At 39.0% G+C, this 13,263-nt stretch overlaps 1 long non-coding RNA gene across 2 annotated transcripts; it reads right to left on the bottom strand.

Annotated features, from left to right (window-relative positions):
• Positions 1-9,353: 9,353 nt before the first annotated feature.
• Positions 9,354-12,804, bottom strand: LOC307226885. Of its 2 annotated transcripts, XR_013843653.1 has the most exons (4): positions 12,762-12,804; positions 12,307-12,348; positions 11,213-11,308; positions 9,354-9,610 (listed from the first exon to the last, which is right to left on the bottom strand). It is a non-coding gene; the product is annotated as an uncharacterized lncRNA (long non-coding RNA). The 2 variants fall into 2 exon arrangements; XR_013843654.1 differs by lacking the exon at positions 12,307-12,348 and having other exon boundaries at positions 12,762-12,801.
• Positions 12,805-13,263: the final 459 nt, after the last annotated feature.

Genomic DNA, 13,263 nt, shown 5'->3' with positions numbered 1-13,263 from the left:
ATGGTTAAATCTAAAATCCATAAGGACATGTTTCAAAATTCCTCCAAATCCAAAGGCCCCCACAGCTCCAATCTCCTCACGACCCAAGTCCAAATCCCAAAAGTCAGTAAATCCCTGCATGAAGGGATCTATCCAACTTTCCTTCTCCAGTCCAGGCAGGGCTCCAATCCTCAAAATCTGACTTTTTCTAAATTCAGTCATAAAAGGCCTCAACTTATGGTCCTCAATTTGCCTCTGTAAGGCTGGGGCTTCCACTTGTATTGCTTTAGGTTCAACAACAGCAACTTTCTCCTTCGCCTTCTCGACAATTTGTACTTCCAGCTTTATGGCATTCAAAAACCGAAATGTTCATCACCAGAGAGGCTCAAAAACTGAGGTGCCACTGTATACTGTCTCCTTCTCAAAAGTTAACATAGGCAGCCTCCATCCATCTGAGCCCTCTCCACACCCATTTGGCTCCTCCTCATGGTCTTTAATTACTTAGATATGCTTTCAGTCTCGCTTGTATCCTGGCTTTTCAGCAGCTGCAACATTTTCAAAAAGTCCAGATCTTACTGCACGTGCCTTTTTATTATGCCCCTGATCTTGACCATCAAGTCACACTTTGTACCTTCCGGGAAACCTCTTTCCTCACATAATGGAAATGGTCATGCCATTTGCAACCTTTCTGCATCATAATGGTCCTTTTGGTGATGTCTGGGACACTGTGGAACTATTAAAGAAATCATTTTAATCTATCTTAAATATTTCAAATACATATTCATTTTTATTCATCAGTGCAATTAAACCAGGATAATAATAATAATAATAATAATAATAATAATAATAATTTATTATTAATAATAATAATAATTTATTATTTATATCCCGCCCATCTGGCTGGGCCTTCCCAGCCACTCTGGGCGGCTTCCATAAAATACAGTAAAATCACACGTTAAAAACTTCCCTGAACAGGGCTGCCTTAAGATGTCTTCTGAATGTCAGGTAGTTGTTTATCACTTTGACATCTGCTGGAAGGGCATTCCACAGGGTGGGCGCCACTACCGAGAAGGCCCTCTGCTTGGTTCCCTGTAGCTTTGCTTCTCGCAATGAGGGAACCGCCAGAAGGCCCTCGGCGCTGGACCTCAGCGTCCGGGCAGAATGATGGGGGTGGATTATTAAAAGATTATTAAGCCTGATTTAAGATTAACTCATCATAGTCATCATGACTTGGGAGCTGTATCTATAGGAGAGGCAAAGATTCTCCTCGTTGCTTCTAGATAAAGGCACTATTACATCGATCAGCCAGGCCTGCCAAACACTGATCTCTTTCCAAATATGTGGGAAACCCAACTGTTAATCAGAAATCAGGTAAATGCTCTTCTTCAATAACATAATCAATAGCAAAGTGGGGTTTTGAAAGCACGCAATATTTCATTCCCGAGAAAAGGTTTGTAGGAAATATTTGAGGAAAACACACACAATATGCACATTCATACCCCTGATGAGTTTAAAAATGAGCATATCAAGAGGAGGCATATATCTGCTAATGTATAGCTTACAACACACACATATATATATTAATGCATGTGAAAATATTGCTTGAACAGGGGGCATGGCCTGGGGAAAGTCATGAAGAGCAGATAGAGAGTTCTGGAGGGTTGTAATTGCCCCAAGCCTGAAGTTCACCTCCTGAATGTATGAAAAAGCCCCTATTGGGCTTCCATGTGACTGAGAGCCTCACCAGTCACACAGAACATCCTAAGCACATAGTGGTGCCCAGTGCTTTTATCCTTTAAAAATGTTTGTTGTTGTTTAGTCATTTAGTCGTGTCCGACTCTTCGTGACCCCATGGACCAGAGCACCCCCAGGCACTCCTGTCTTCCACTGCCTCCCACAGTTTGGTCAAACTCACGCTGGTAGCTTCGAGAACACTGTCCAACCATCTCGTCCACTGTTGTCCCCTTCTCCTTGTGCCCTCAATCTTTCCCAACATCAGGGTCTTTTCCAGGGAGTCTTCTCTTCTCCTGAGGTGGCCAAAGTATTGGAGCCTCAGCTTCAGGATCTGTCCTTCCAGTGAGCACTCAGGGCTGATTTCCTTCAGAATGGATAGGTTTGATCTTCTTGCAGTCCATGGGACTCTCAAGAGTCTCCTCCAGCACCATAATCCAAAAGCATCAATTCTTTGGTGATCAGCCTTCTTTATGGTCTTTCACTTCCATACATCACTACTGGGAAAACCATAGCTTTTACTATACGGACCTTTGTTACCCCTAAAAATGTTTAGGGGTACTCTCATTTTCCTACTCATATTGAAATGCTGCCCCTCAATGAGGCCAAACTTAGATACACAAACTGTTTAGGGGGTATGTGTACCCCTGCGTACCCCCAGGAAAAAAGCACTGGTGGTGCCTTACGTTCATACTTCTAGGCAATGGCCAGAGGGATGCACTAATATTGGGGCCAGTTCTGGATAGCACAGTTCTGCTCCTGTCCACATCTTCAGACAATGCCTGGAGGGGCTAATCTTGCAATGGTCAGTCACCAATAACATTTCATCATAAGCAACGTAATGGGGCTTAAACTTTTGGTGAATTATGGCTGACCAGGCCTTTCAAAAAATAGTAAGAAATAGAAAGCTGATTAATGATCACCAGTAGAATTTAAATAGATAAAAAGCTGGAGAATACCACAAACCATAGCTGTGATCCTAAGCAAACGACAGGGCATGCTTTGTGGAAATCACTGAGACTTTCTGAATGAACTATGCTTAGATTTCTTGATTATCAATATTGCAAAGCCCAGTGCCAACGCAGGTTTCAGTGATTTACCTTGGCTACCCAATCTAGCATTTGCAGCTGATACATTAATTTCCAAGCATGTGTTTAGGTACAAGTTTCCAAGGATGTGCATTCCATTTATCTTTGCTTTAGTGAGATTGACATGGTGAATTATGAAGTCAAACCCTAGGCTACAAGATGCCTATAAAGATTAAGGCATTTCCTCCTTTCCCTAACAATTAGCAACACTAGGCTGCTAAACAGAGATCAATTGTAATTGGGAAACTGAAAGAAGACAATAAACAAATTACTTGTGTTTTCACTGAAGCCTGTTGGTTTACAAGACCAACTGTTATTTAATCCCAAAGCCTTGTTGTAGGCTGTAAATTACCCATTACAGTTGTCACTGGGCCCTGAACAAGAGTTAGTTACTCCTAGTTGCGGGGGTGGAGCACGATCTAGTTATTTACTTTAGTTGAAACTGAATACCGCAGTACATAAATAACTTCAAAAAGTTTGCTGTTTATGTCTATGTGCATGAAAAATACAGGTACTGGGAGGAAAAAAATGTAGCACATATTTAGCTGTTTATCCAGGCTGCCCATCAGAAGACTCTGGTTTAAGTTAAAATAAGTACAATCGGGTGAAAAATTCAATGTTTAACACTCTTTTCTGATTAAACAAACAAATAAATAAGAATGCTATATATCTATATACGTATAGGGGGGTAATTGGGTTGTTGTTTTTATTTTGATTGTAAATTTTGTGGTTTTATATTTTTATTTTTTCAGTGAACCGCCCTGAGGCCTCTGGGTATAGGGCGGTATATAAATTCAACAAATTATTCTTCTTCTTCTTCTTCTTCTTCTTCTTATTATTATTATTCATGATGTTTCAGGAGTATCTGAATCTGACGTATGGCAAACATTTACATGAGGAGCAACCCATTTCTCTCATAGGGTTGGCCCTATCTTTAGGAATTGTGAGGCATCTATCTTAGATGATTCTGAAGTTAATGAAAGGTCAGCAAATTGTTAGTTTTACAACATTTATGTACTGCTTGATTGTAATAAGACCTCTAAGCCAGGCATCCCCAAACTCAGCCCTCCAGATGTTTTCGGACTACAACTCCCATCATCCCTAGCTAACAGGACCAGTGGTCAGGGATGGTGGGAATTGTAGTCCCAAAACATCTGGAGGGCCGAGTTTGCCTATGCCTGGGTTAGTGAATTTATAAAGGTGAGCAATAACTGATGCTGGCAAAGAGAGTTATCTCCAGAAAGCATTTAATAAATAAACAACCACTATCCAAAAAACAACAACCCAATCATAGTGAAAGCCAACATTCTGCAAAGAGTTGGATTTGTTGAACTTGGAGGCCACCTCAATCCTATCATTAATTGTTGCTTTTATCATATTGTACTAATGAAAAGATTTCATTCTGGCACTCATTTCCTATTATCTTTGCCAAGACATAACATAAAGTTTGACTTTTTAAATAGAAATGCTTATATCTTGCCCCGGTAGTGGCCATGAATTAACCATCTGAGCAGATGCAAAAACTACAGCACCACCATAAAATCACAGCGTATAACACTAGACTAACAATGTTTTGAGCTACCACAAAGTCAGCTGAATTGACTCAGCTTCTGTGGCTATGGTAGGAAGATAGAAAATTGCCTTATACCACCAAACTATTGCAATATAGTTCAATGCATAGTTCAGTGTAGTCTACATTCTTGGCAGTGGGTTACAGGCAGAGGTATTTCTCAACCCTATCTGTGGTTACTGGAGATTGGACCTTGGACCTTTTGAACATAAAGCATATGCTCTATTGCTGAGTATTATAGAGCAACCTATATGTTTTGGACTGAAGTTCCAATATGAACAAATGTGGCCCCAGATTGATGCAATACACAGCAACAAGCTACATGTTACAGTCATCGTTGAACACATCCGCATAAAACTTAGTGGTGCTATTCCTTGGGGGGTGGGGGAAATACTCCCCACAACCTCAAGGAAATGTTTGAAGGAGGGGAATTATGAAAGCTTTGTAGATCTTCTACAATAAAAGTGAAATTGTGAAAAGGGAAAAGGCATTAAGTTTTTCAGAAGCTTAGCAGGTGGATAATCAAAGCTAGCTACCATCAGCAGCAGCAGCACAGAAACAGTAGCCAACAATTAGGTTATCTTAGCAATAACAGCATCTAATTAGGTATTGCTTAGCATTAAGTAACGATCCGAAGACTAGTCTCCCAGAAACCATAGCTAGAACAACAGTATGGTTTAATTGACCACAGCTATGGAGTAATCAGTAGGGTGCAAAATAAATAGCTTAGTATATGGTTTGCTACAAGGTGCTGAAATGTAAAGTGGTTCTTATAAGCACTACAGAATTAAAAGGGACCTCTTATGCTTCTCTGACTTTATGACACATATATGGCCTAATCACCAAGACATTACCTCTAGCCCATTTTCAACATATGCCATCTCCTGTTTTAAAACAACTCTCATTTATAGCCATGCATTCTCAATTGTACATCTACTCCTAAACAAGAGCCAAAACAGTATTTGAAAATGAAATTCATTTAGGAAATAATAATAAAATGGACACTTTTCTGTTAAAGTGAGTTTGTTATATTATTAAATATGTAGAATTATCACCACCATGAAAAGGGACAGCATTTATAGCATGACTTGGGTATATAAATGAATGCTTCCTTAAATAAGTTAAACACACACTGTTTTATTTGAATGTTTCATTCTGTTTCTGCTATTAAATGGGAACTAAAAAACCCAACTTCAGTCAATCAGTAAACAGGATCATTACTTCTGTTTTAGATTCCAAATCAAGGGTTTCATTTCATTTTCCTAGCACAATAATGCATACAGATGAGGAAGTCACATTGCAAATAACTTGTATCAGAATGGTATTTACTATGCTTATGGTAAGTAATTGACATTATTGACTTAATTCAGGGATGTAGAAAAACACCAAGACTAAATTGATGGGAAGAATGAAGTGCATCAGTGTGTTAAAAATCTGAAATCAGAGTAAAGCCCATTATTTAGTTTGTAACTTAAATATACATATGCACATATGGGTATAGAAATGTACAAATAATGCATATGATATGGATTCTAATTTCCCACAGGGCAAACAGAAGAATACTGATGGTTCAAATGGGTATTCTAGGATTCATTATCAATATACTATAATACAAATGTTGGATACGTACTATGGAGTTACTGTCCCCATTCAACTTGTTCCATTAGCAGCTAATGGCCATATAAGTTTTTTTTAATCATTTTATTGCTCAAAGGATCTTTATTATTGAAAATTATATTATACTGTTGTGGATCAGATCACCCAAACTGAAAATGCGACTCAGTCATTGGGTGACTTGCCACACACTTCCTTGATATTTTTTGCATTACTTCCCAAACTGAAGATTAGCATCACTTTGTGGGTCACAAGTGCCTTGCTGGTCCAGAACAAAGTCAACCAACAGCCTTTTTTGTTGAGTCCTTTTTCAGGGATTCTTTTAGGTGAAATTGTCCCAGGACTTACATATGGAGGGAGCCATGTCAGCAGTGACAAACAGTACATTCAAGTGGGCAGGTTGATGTTGAAATGGGTATACAACTCTTGGGCATCTCACATTCTTATGGGCAAGGAGCATTACACACGAACACACAAAAAAAACTTGTGAAGAACTGTGTGTGGGGAGCTTCTAAAATAGTATCGACTTCTTAGGGTGGCCATTTTCTCAAAGGTGGTGCCATCTTGGAGAAACACAGCTGATGCTTCTCTTTGAAGAGGAGCAATGAGGAAGCAACAAATGTAGCTACCAATGAATTTACTTTGCTACATGGAGTAGGCGGTCTCGCCCTGCCTTGAGATCAATTGGGTTGCCTTTAGGCAAGAACAAATGCTTACAGCCATTTTCATCTTAACTTCAAAACTCCTGGTAATCATCAGATGGTTGGACTTATTCTGGGTTTGTTCAGATAGGATTTAATCTGCATTTAGCAACCTAATGTACTTCCAGGGTCAAGGCTGCATTTCTGACAGAGCCGGCCCTCCCATTACACAGGGAGAGTGTTCAGGTCCTGCTTGCCACTGTTTGAGCCTGGCCACTGTGAAAGCAGCATGATGGCATGATCCAGCAAAGTTATTCTTATGTTCTTAGGCCATTATTAGGTCTCAGGCAGCTGATTTGGGCTGGTCATGAAAGGCCAGCAAATTGTCAAGTATTTAATGTATGACAGTGGTACCTTGGGTTAATAACTTAATTCGTTCCAGAGGTCCGTTCTTAACCTGAAACTGTTCTTAACCTGAGGTACCACTTTAGCTAATGGGGCCTCCTGCTGCCGCCACACCACCACCGTGCAATTTCTGTTCTCATCCTGAAGCAAAGTTCTTAACCCGAGGTACTATTTCTGGGTTAGCGGAGTCTATAACCTGAAGCGTCTGTAACCTGAAGCATCTGTAACCCGAGGTACCACTGTATTGTATTTTACTGTCATGACGGGAGAGGGGTACTCGTGGGATCTACTGCTTCAGGTGCTGAAATAACTTGGCTGGCCTCTGGTACTGTGCATCTTAACTTTGGGAGGGGGGCACCATTTGTTAATCCTCCTCAGGCTGGAAAATGTCTTCAGCAAGCTCTTGCTCCAGAGAATGTGAAGTAATAGTTATAAGATGTACTCTGTGCACAAAATATGGTGACTTTAGAACAAACTCAAATAAACTCCAGGCATGACTAAAGCCCACCAGAAAATGGTCTTTGGTTGCCTTAGGGCCTGGTCTCTAGAGCTTTGTGGAAGGCCTGGACTGAAATTATTCCAGACCCTGGTGAAATATAAAACATAGACCGGACACCCTAGCATTCCAACAGAAAAGAAAAGTAAAATTCTGAGCATGAAAATGATACATTTTCCTCAGTAGACAGCCATCCTTCAAATAACTAAAGGTCAACCTAGGCTTGATGAGAATTGCCTAAATACAAATAGCATGCAGTTCTTTGGCTATGCAAGAAGCAGGTGTGGGGGAGCCCAAACAGCCTCAGGGTTAGAGAGGGAAAGTTTAATTCCATATCTCCATGCTAAGGTTTGGACAAAAGATGCCTCTCTGAAGCTGCAATTTGCAGCCCAAGGGAAATATCTTTTGGTGCCAATATGCAATTCCGCCCCCTGCCCCAAGCTAAATTAGGTCCAAGAGGAAAGCTTTTCTTCACATAGCAGCAAAGGAAGAAAGGGTTAAATTCCCCCTCCATGTCTGTTCTGATCCCATTATTATCACCCACCCACCCATGATGCAATAAATATTTTTAAAAGTCTGCATGTTTGCTGCAAAAACTCATTTAAGATCACTGAATAAATAGAAAGTTATTTGCACAGATGCATATACATGTTTAAAGTCTGTACTCCTAAAAAGGGTCATTGTTATATATATATATATTGTATTTTACTCAATAATTTAGTAGGAGCATTTGTGAGCCTAATAATATATAGGGAGTATTCATATGCAGATAAAGGAGGCATTAAGAATCTTTCACAATGACAAATAACTCATTCAGCTCCTCCTGATAAGGTTAAGAAATGGAGAGTTTGGCTTCCCTGCAGAAATCCTTTCCCCTTTCCCCTTCCTTAGAGAGAGAGGGCTCCACATCCTCTTCCACAATAAAATGTTATTTTTATGGATCCATTATTTTAGTTGCATCTCATTGTCATTGCATATTCATGCCTTCACGACATTATGTCATTGTTATGAATGTATATAAAAATACTATATAAATCATCCTAATGAGATAAACAATCAGTAGGGCCACCTCTTAATCATACCAGTCATCATTTTGTGACCAGGATACATTGCAAACACACAGCGCAGGCTACAAAGAATATTATGCAACAATATTATTTGACCATGTCACTCCTAACAAACTCAGTCAATAGTGTTCATGTCATGACTTGGCTCGAAATATCTCAGGGGTTACCCCAACGAAGCACCCTCAGATCGGTGCAACTCCAGTGTGTAGGTAAAGCCTATAAAATCCCAAAGAGCCTGCTTGTCGTTAACTAGCTTATTTCACTTCCTTCCATCCTCAGTAGACAGCATTAATTCTGTTTCTAATTAGAATTGCACAATTTAATTCTTCTGCTCTGGGCTATACAGAAGATATGGTTCATGTAACAGCAGCTTGGAGCGTACACACTTCTTGTAATCTGTTTGTAACTCGTGCTGCAGATGCTCTAAGAGGCAGTACTTCTGATGTTACAAACTGCAGTTGGCCGTACACCAGGGATCATTTCCCCAGCATGCTCGAGGATCACTCTGCGAACCGCCCGCTGCGTTTCTCCAGTTGAAACCAATCTCACTGCTGCTGTAAAAGAGCTATGCTTCTGTTAGCAATGATGACTCAGTACATTACTGTGGATTTTCCTCCTTCTGTGAGTCAGGTATCATATACAACAGCCAGTGGAATTTTCTGTTTGTTGTTCATCTTCCTGTAGCAAACCATTAACTTTAACAATATATATATATGAGAAAATTATATCGAATTAAGCGTCCGTCAACCACTGAATAATAACCACTGAAGCGATCCAAGAGGAAATGCTTCTTGGGAGCCTGGTCAAAACACACAGAAAATATAATGTGTTCTCTTTGTACTGCATTACTGCAGGCAGAATGTCTTGTAGAAGATAAATGGACAATCCAAAAGATCCAGATGCACATGGATATCTGACACATGCAGGCTTCCTAGATCATTTCAGTGGAGGAATCACTTATTTATCCAGACAGCAACAGAAGCCAAGTCCTCCAAAAGGTTCACTGTCCATTTGTCTGTCTGCAAATCAGAATAGAGTTGCTGAAGTACAAAAAACCTCCAATCATATACAAAATGCACATTCTATTTAAATCAATGGTTGATGTGGATTACCGTATATCAATGAATATCTACAAAGCTGCTTTCCTTCTATAACCATTTTCATATGGTGTTTCAAGTCTTCTTACACCACAATAGCAACTTTTCCTTCTTCTTGAAAGCTTTATCCTACTACCTGACTTGAGCTATTGCTGATAGGCATAAATGCATGCTAGCGAACAAGCATTTATGAAAGCTTACACATGTTACACTATGCTTGTTTAATAATCAATCACGCAGTGTTCACCCAACATATATGCTGTCATTTTGATTGAGACAAAGTGCTCCACACAGACTTGCATTGTGCTAGAATAAAGGTGTGCTAATTGCAAGACAAACTTTTATGGTACGTATCTCTTGTGATTTATGACAAGAGGCTTTTTTCCTACATACTGAGAAAATGTCAGAATATGATACTGCTATGGTTTGAGGAGTTTGACCTGATTCACATGCAGCGCTAAGCCAAACCATGGCTAAGCATGAATGTGCAATTGTACAGGTATTCATAGCAAAGATCTTGGCCGTTTCACTTCTCTCCTGGTCCTGCTGCACTAATACCTAGTTTTGCTTAGAGGTTTGTTCAAATACAGGCTCATGGTTTGTCTCACTTCAGATAAACCACTAACCATACATGGCATGTGGCCTACAAGGATGGATGCTGGTGTCTATTCACATCCACACTGGAAGATGGATGAGGTAATACATCTCTCTATACATCAGAGATGGGGAACATACAGCCTTTCAGATGCTGTTGAACTATAGCCCCCATTATCTCTGAATACTGGCTGGAGGAGTCCAATAATGTCTAGAGGGCAACAGGTTCCCATCCTGCTATACAGACACTGCAGTGATGTGTGTGTGGAGCGTTGCATGTGTGTCAGGGTTCTTCACAGCAAGCAGGGCCTGGATGCTTTGTTCACCCCAATAATACTAAGGTTGTGTGACATTTTACCATCTGAATCTTCTCAGCAGGTAGGAAAGGTAACATGTACACAGTTACAACACACAGAAAAGCTGAGGCAAGGATTTCAGCCCACAGCAAACTCTTAAAGGTATTTAACAGGAAACAACCGTTCTAACTATAACTAAGTGTCTCTGTAGGAAGACACACAAAGGGTTTAATTTAGCAACAGTCTGCACCATAAAATATTAGTCAAGTGCTAACATAGCCATTAATACTCTTTTTTAACAGAAGGCAATTTCACAGACTCATTTACCAACTGGAATCTCCCAAGTCTAGTTGGTAATTGTGCTTTTTATTCATCTCTGTAAATTCCATTTAGTGCTTTTTAGCTGTTTCTTAGCATAAATGCATTGAATGTTGTTAAATTGGATTAATAGGTTTTATATGTAATATATATTATGTATTCATTTAACTGGAGGTGTTTCAACTCATATTGCCGCAATCTCTTTTTTAAAATGTCGTTTTATTTTGCAGATTTTATTTTATGGACTTTTTCCCCCTCTGGAAAGACTTGCAGTATATGTTTATGATGTATGCTTTATAAATAGAGATATACTTACCGTAGAAAGTTGGGGTTATGGTCATCTTTAGCTCAGTTCACATTGTTTTGGCCTGAAGCAAGCCAAAGGAGAAAATCAATTCAGGTGCATTAGAACCTATATGAGAAATCACAAAAATATTGTAGGAGCATTTAAAAGAATTATGTAGCTGCTGTAACTTAAAATAGATACAAAGATAGGGCATTGTGCTCCAGCTCATATTCTCTAGAAATTTTATGTGCAGCATAGTAACATTTTAGTAGATGTGAGCCTAACATATCTCATTATATGAATTGGACTTTCTCTACAAAAACGAAATGAGTAGACTGCTGTTTCTATGAAATCTGTTCTTAAAGAAATAAAAATAATTTAGATTCAGATTTAGCTGTGACATCAGTCAACAGCTTAGTTGGTTGATCCAAAGAAAGCTGATTGGCTCAATCACAAGTTTTTGTTATTAATATCCTACATTAATTTTACAAATTAAATTTCAAACTGTAACTCATTTATAGAAGATAGCAAATGATGCGGAGAATGAATTTATAAACCAACTTGGGAGATTAATTTATCCTGAAAGGTAGTTTAGAAATCTGTTAACTAAAGGAGGAAAGGAGGTACATAAACACAAAATAAGAATAATAACAGCAACTATTATAATTTAGTGTCAGTAGGGATGGGAGAGAAGCATGATTCAATTTATATTTAAATGTGAATCTCCTCATTCTCTGTCAGGAATAACAGGCCGCCCAAAAAATAAGCAAAAAACACTTATTGTTGTTATTTATTTATTAAGTTTAAGAATCACACTTCCTTCAGAAGGAGCACAGATATGATGTACAATAAAAGATAAAACAACCATGTATAACAAATAAATAAAACACACACAAATAACCATTACTATCTATAAAATAACAAAACCATTCAAACACAGGAATCATTTGGCATTAAAATAACAGAATCTCTATCAACTAAATGTAAAAAAGGGATAACAAACTCAGCTCCAGGTGGGTGGGTGGGCGTTCCAAAGTGAGGGGGCCACCACAGAGAAGTCTCTGTGCCATATATCCCTGATTCATGTAACCTAGCAGCAGCCATCAACAAAACCCCATACCCACCAAATCTTAGGGATTGAGTTAGCTGGTATTGGAGGAGTTGCTCTTGGATAACACACACACACACAGAGAGAGAGAGAGAGAGAGAGAGTGTATTACTGGATATAAAGATATTCACCAACATTCTCAAAATATGGCAGTCTAGCTGTTTCAACATGCAAAGTGATTATTTGCTTTGTCCCAAGCCAACTAAAATTAGCCCCATTGAAGTCGGTGAGACCAATAATTTGTGATTAAATTTAATACTATTGTTGCCAGTCGAAGTTAGCCTGCAATTCTGTGCACACTTACTTGGGAGTAAATGAAGTAAATGGAACTTACTCCGCAGTAAAATTGTGCTGCATGTCACAACTAACTTTAGCTGAACCGGAGTGTTTACTTTGAATATAAATTTCTTTTTTAAAAAAAGAAAAGGAAAGGAAAAAAAGGCTATACTAAAACAGATAGTTAATCCTTACCACCCAAGCCCGCCCACCTTCTGAGTCTCTTCTTTTCTTCTTTCTGCTTTGTGGAAACAGTGTTCTTTTCATTCCTTACTGTGGTTTTCAGCCTTGACATTGTAGAGAACAGAGAGATACTGTGCAGTTCTAAGAATTATCACCAGTGTAGCTCCCAGCATGAATTGTCCTGTTCCCCTGTTATTGCCGCACACTAATAAAAGCTGAACAATATTTGCAGGTTTTGTGAGATAGAAAGAGTGATTCATATTTAATCTTACAGTTGTTCACTCTGGAAAAAAAACTTTCAATCTTCCATCTGATTCCAAATGTGTTCTTGTCATTTGCATACGAGGTATATTTTATTCAGATGTTTTTATCTCTGAAATCTATATCATTTGCTCCTTCTTGGGAAGAAGGTTGTCAGTGAACTGTTTATATACTCTGGCTTTGGGTATGGATTTGGCAGGCTTTTCCCTCCGCCCAAAAAAATCCTCACAAACAGCATGGAGGCTGTAGATTT

This window comes from Podarcis cretensis, assembly GCF_951804945.1.
Source record: "Podarcis cretensis genome assembly, chromosome: 11".
NCBI lineage: Eukaryota > Metazoa > Chordata > Lepidosauria > Squamata > Lacertidae > Podarcis > Podarcis cretensis.
This window is presented reverse-complemented; position numbering and strand designations above follow the sequence as displayed.